Raw genomic sequence first — 6,251 nt, forward strand, 5'->3', positions numbered from 1 at the left:
GTGCAGCAGCTATTACTTGTTCCCTTCTTACAGAAAGAAAAACTGAGTCTTGGGGAAGTGACTTGTCCAAGGGCACACATTTGGGATCAGAGATTTAGAGCTGGAAAGGACTGGAAGCATCATCTAACCCTTCTCATTTGACAGACGAGAGCACTGAAGCCCAGAGAAAGGAACTAGTTAGCCCAAAGAAAGGCAGCTTTAACGAACCAGGATTTGAGCGGATTTCTCCCTCCAAATCCAGTGCTCTTTATGTGACACCAGGCTCCCACACATACCTACACAGCCACAAACCATTAGGGCTGGGGCCTGGGGTGGGGGGGGGCCTTCTGTTCCCCTGCCCCCAACTAAAGGCTTCAAGAATAGAATGACCTCTTTCATCTTCACTAATTTACTATCTCACTCCCCACAGTGGCCGTTGGAAATCTTTGCTTTCCTCAATCTCCATATGCTGTGCTCCCTCTTAGCAAATTTCCTGACCTCCTATTTTACTGAGAAAATAGTCACCTTCCATCGTGACCTTCCTCTTTTCCCCTTTTCTATATCTCAAAGCTCTTCTACATCATCCCCCATTCTTCTCTCCTTTGCTCCAATCTCTAAGGAAGGAGTCACCCTCTTTCTAGTCAAGGCCAATCCTTTGGCTTCTGTCTCTTACCCCATATTTTCCCATCTCCTCTGGAAATGGACTCCTTTGATCATCCCTGCTTTGGTCATCTTTAACTTCTTTCAATTTCTGACTCCTTCTCCTCCTGCCTTCAAATAACTTCCAGTCTTCCCCACACTTAAAAACAGTCCACTTAACTCTTCCATCCCCTCAAGCTCTCATCTTGTGTCTACCCTCCCTTTCACAACAAAACTCTTTAAAAAGTTGTCTTAAGTATAGCCTAAAAAGCTATACTTATTGTCTCCATTTCCCCAACTCTTTTCTCTCTACTTTTAATCTGGCTTTCATTCCTACCACTTTACTGAAACCACTCTCTCCATGAGTAGCAATAATCACAGCCATAATTAAGGATTCCAGAAACTGGAACAAATTCGGGTAAGGTAGGCAACTGGATAGACAACCCAACCATGGTTGAAGTTCTACCACCACCCCATTCCCTCCCCCAGAGCTCCACTGCTGGGCATTCCTGCTCTCTACATTATTACACTTGATGATCTCACCACCTCCCATGGATTTGAATGACCATCTCTAGTCTCATATCTACCTCTCCTGTCCAGTCTCTCTGCTGACCTCCATTTTCACATCTCTGACTGCCTTTCAGACACCTTGAACTGGATGTAGACATCTTAAATTCAGTATGTCAAAAATGGAATTCATTATCTTTTCCCTTAAATCCTATCCCAATCTAACTTTCTCTATTACTATAGGGACATCGCCATCCTCCCAGGTCCTCAGACTCATAATCTAGCAGTCATCCTCAACTCCTCACAGCCTCTCACCCCCATTTCTAATCTCTTGTTGAAGCTTGTTGATTTCACCTTTGTAATGTCTCTCAATTGCACCCCTTCTCTCCTCTGACACTTTACCACTCTAGTGAAGGCCCTCATCACCTCACACCTGGACTATTGCAATAACCTGATGGTGGGTCTGCTTTCCTCAACTCTTTTCCCACTCCAATCCATTCTCCATTCAGCCACCAAAGTGATTTTCCTGAAATGCAGGTCTTACTATGTCACACACCCCACCCTCAGCCCTACATAACAAACTCCAGAGGTTCCTTATTGCTTCCAGGATCAAATACAAAATGCTCTACAAAATAACCCTTCATAACTGAGCCCCCTCCTGCTTTTCAGTCTTCTTACACTTTACTCTCTGCTACCTACTCTGATCCAGGAACACTGCTTCCACAAACAGGATATTTCACTTCTCCATTCTGGTATTTCCTCTGTCTCCAATACCTGGAATATTTTTCTTCCACAATCAATCAATCAACCAACACTTATTAAATGTCCCCCTGAACACCAGGCACTGTGCTAAGCCTCATCTCTACCTATTAACCTCCCTGGTTTCTTTTAAAGCCCAATTAAAATCCCATCTTCTACAAGAGGCCCTTCCCAGCCTCTCTTAATTCTAGTGTCTTCCCTCTGTTGATTATTTCCCATTCATCCTCCATATGGCTTGTGGGTATATATTTGTTTGTTGCATCCCCCTTATACTGTGAGCTCCTTGAGGGCTGGGACTGTTTTTTGCTTCTTTTTTTGTATTCTTAGGGCAGTGCCTGGCACACAGTAGGTGCTTAATAAAAGAAGCCTGGGGCAGAGCCAAGATGGTGAAGTAAAAGCAGGAACTTTCTTCAGCTCCCACTTCAACCACCTCCAATACCTGTAAAAAAAAAATGACTCTAAACAAACTTTAGAGCTACAGAGCCTTCAAAGTGACAGAGAGAAACAAATCTCCCACTGAAGGCAGCCTGACAGGCGGGCAGGAAGGGTCTACTGCACCGCGCCAGTGCCAGCGAGGTCCCACATGAGCCGTGCAGTCCCAGACCCAGGATGGCTCCAACCAGTAGCCCAGATCAGCCTGGAGCAGACTTCAGGAGAGTGAATCACCAGCCGCCATAGCAGTTTCCAGACTTCTCAACCCATAAACACCAAAGAGAAAGTAAAAGGTCAGTGGGGAACCCTGCTGACCCAGGGTGAGAGTAGAGTATGATCTGGCCCCTGACCCTGGAGTGAGAGGTGTGCAGCAGCAGCACAGTGGCTATGGCTTCTGTAGCGGCTGCCTCCAGAGCTCCTGACCTGCAGATTGTAGGGGGACCAAGCAACCAATCAGAGGGTAATCACTCTTGCTTTGACCTGCTTGGATCTGGGTCGCAGTCTTGGGTGGTGGTCCTGGGATGAGGAACGCCAGTGTGCCAGAACTTGTGGTGCCTGTAGAGAGGGCGCCCTCCTCATAGCTCTGACAACACATCTGGCAGAATCTGGGCAAACCCCAGCAATTTGGGACACAGCTCTCTCCACTCTGGAAGCAGAGTTCTACCATGGCAAAAAGCTCAAAAGTCAAATTATTGGCTGGCAAGATGAACAAACAGAGGAAGCACAATCAGACTGTAGAATCCTTTTTTGGGGACAAAGAGGATCAAAACATGGAACTATAAGAGACAATAAAGACAGTAGATGCTTAATAAACGTTGATTGCTTTATCTCTTAGAGGTGACCTGTCTGAAGGTAAGCACTACAAACATTCCTCATCCCTCCAATCTGGCCTCAGGACTCCTGCCTTGATAGGCAAGACCAGGACTAGTCATCTGCTTTTTCACTTCTCAACTCTCCCCACACCCTCATTTCTTACCTCTTTCTTATACTGATAATCAAATTAACATGATCTTTGTTGCTATAAAAGTCATGACAATCTAGGTGACAAGCTTCCCTTCTTGGACCACCACTTCCTGTTCCCTCAAACCTCTCCATGGCATGTGGTTTTGTACTTCCTATGCCCCCATTCCATTCTTCCCTATCTTTCCATTGTGCTCTTTGGAATCCTAGTCTTACTTTTAAAGAAACTACTCTTCACATTAGACCTTTGCTGTCCTCTGGCAAAGAGGTGACTGATGGCACAGCCGATAGAGCACTGGGCCTGGAATCAGGAAGACCTGAGTTCAAATCCAACCTTAGATGCCAACTAGCTGTGTGACCCTAGGTAAGTCATTTAACCACTGTTTGCCTCGTGATATTAACAGCATCTACCTCTTAGGGTTATTGTGAGAATCAAATGAGATCATACTTGTAAAAGTGCTTGGTAAGTGCCTGGCACACAGAAGGTACTACATAAATGCTTATTCCTTTCCTCCCTTCCCTGGAAATTGCTTTTTGTATTGTATCCTGTCTACTTATGTGTGTATGTAGCTTTCTTTTTCCCTCCCTCTCTCCAAGAATGCAAGACCCTGAATGACAGTAAATGTCTCATTTCCGTTTTTGTATCTCTAGTTCTAAGCACAGTGCCTAGCATACAGTTGGTGCTTAATAAATATTTATGGAATTGAATTCAAATCCTTAGTCCCTTTCAAGACTTAACTTGGAGGCTACTTCCTAGAGGTGACTTTTCCTGATCTTTCCCCTCTCTCTACTCAGTTGTTAGCATTATTTTGTATTTTTGATGGAGTATTTACTTTGATATACTTTGCTTTATTTTTTTTTTAATCTTCATACATGTTGTATACTTCTTACTGGAATGGAATTAGGAATCCTTCCTAATGGAATGTATAAAGTAGGCACTTAATAAATGTCTGTTGCATTAAATATGCTCAATGACCATTTATTGGGGACATTGCAGATGAGATCCTCATTCAGGTACAAGTTGAGTTAGTCTATTAAATTCCTTTTAGCTCTAAGATTCTGTTATTTTATTGCCCAGAAAGGACACTAGCTTCTGGCTAGGCTGGTGTTTGAAGTCAGAGGGAAACTAAGTCTGGGTGTGTCCACAGCTCACACAGATACTTAGAGGCCTCCTTCCCATCATCAAGGTTCTGGCCCTGGTTCTTCTCACTTGGGATCACCAAGGAATGATGTCTAATCACCCTTTTCCTACACATGACCCAGGCTGGAGCATGCCTGACTCCTCTTTCCAGACCAAATCCAGCCAATCAATAGGTGGGGTATGATCTTGGCCATGACACATTGCTTCTCTGAGACTGTTTCCTCATCTATGAAATGAAGAAGGTTGGACTCAATGCCCACTAAAGTGCTCTTTCAGGGGAGGCTCGGTGGTGCAGTGAATAGAGCACAGGCCCTGGAGTCAGGAGGACCTGAGTTCAAATGCGGCCTCAGACATTTAACACAAAAACTAGCTGTGTGACCTTGGGCAAGTCACTTGCCCTCCAAAAAAAAAAAGGTAAAGTGCTCTTTCAGAATGAGTTTATTAATTCACCCTGCCACAGGCAGGGCATCTCACACCACACCACCCTCCACCTCAGTGAGCAGGACCAAGAGGCCTTTCTCATCTCACGATTTCTCACTCTCATTCCCCTTGCTTTTACTTCTCCCACACCCAACCATTCTCAAATCTAGTCGTCTGATATATTCAAGGCCAGCTGTTTTCACCAAGAAAGATATTACCTATAGCAAAAAGATTCTGATAGGTGTGGGGACTTCTCAAAAAGTGGAAGAGAACGAGGTCCACGAACAATCAAATGAAAGGGTAGGTTGGATGAATTGGATCAAGTAGAGGATTGTGTGGCGCTTCACTATCAAAGGCCTGGGCTCAATAAATTTCCCTAGCCCTCAGCTCCTGCACATCCTAAGTGACAACATACTGAACTGTAACGAATTCCTCGAATCTGGCAAGCACCAGAGGTTGAGAGATGTAGTGGAAAGTAAAGTGGAAAATGTAGTGGACCTGATGTCTGGAGAGACCTGGGTTCAGATCCTACCTTAACCATTGTATGACCATGGGTACTTTGTTTCCTCACCTGTAAAATGGGAATAAAAATACCTATAGTACCCACCTTACAGGAATGGTGTGGATTTAATCTTATTTGATATGATAATATATGAAAACTGCTTTGTAAACGTCAAAGTTTTTTATATATGTCCAATATTGCAATTACCTGCCTTTGCCACAGAGTTAACAGGTGCTGGGGCACTGGAGAAAACAGTGGGACAAGAGACTTTTGGGAGGCCACAGGCTGTTTCCCCACCAAACCAAAGGACATGTTAATACTCTGCTACTTGAAATGCAGCTCCTAACATTTATCTCATCCTGTATATCTTTCATTCACTACCTAGCTCAGGATGTATCTTGGAGGTCTGTGGCTGGGGAAGCCTCTGGAAAGGTAGTGTGGCACAAAGGAAGGGGAGCCAAGAGACATGGATCTGGATCCTGCCTAAGCCTTGGGTGGTCTTGGCCAATAGCACTTCACTTCTCTGAGCCTCAGGCTCCTCTCCCCTCACATGGGAGCTGTAACATTGAAACTATTTACCACAAGGGGTTGTCGTGAGGAAAAGCCTTTGAAAACCCTCACATGTCACTGAAACATAATTAATACGTAGCTCTGACTCAGTGACACAAAGAGGGCTGGGAGGGCAGTGTAGACAAAGCTCTAAGGAGACCCTAGAGTCTGGTGCCAGCTCTTCCAATGACTCTCGGGGGACCATTATTCAAGACATTTCCCCTCTTTTGGGTCTCAATTTTTCTTTGTCAAATGAGGAGGGTTGGACTAAACTATTACTAAAGGTTGTTTGAAGTTATTTGGGACTAAATGATTAGTAAAGGTTGGTTGAGGTTATTTGGGACTAAATGATTAGTAAAGGTT

Source organism: Petaurus breviceps, unplaced genomic scaffold, assembly GCF_028583685.1.
Source record: "Petaurus breviceps papuanus isolate PSGF00001 unplaced genomic scaffold, PetGlider_PUasm1.0 90994, whole genome shotgun sequence".
Lineage (NCBI taxonomy): Eukaryota > Metazoa > Chordata > Mammalia > Diprotodontia > Petauridae > Petaurus > Petaurus breviceps.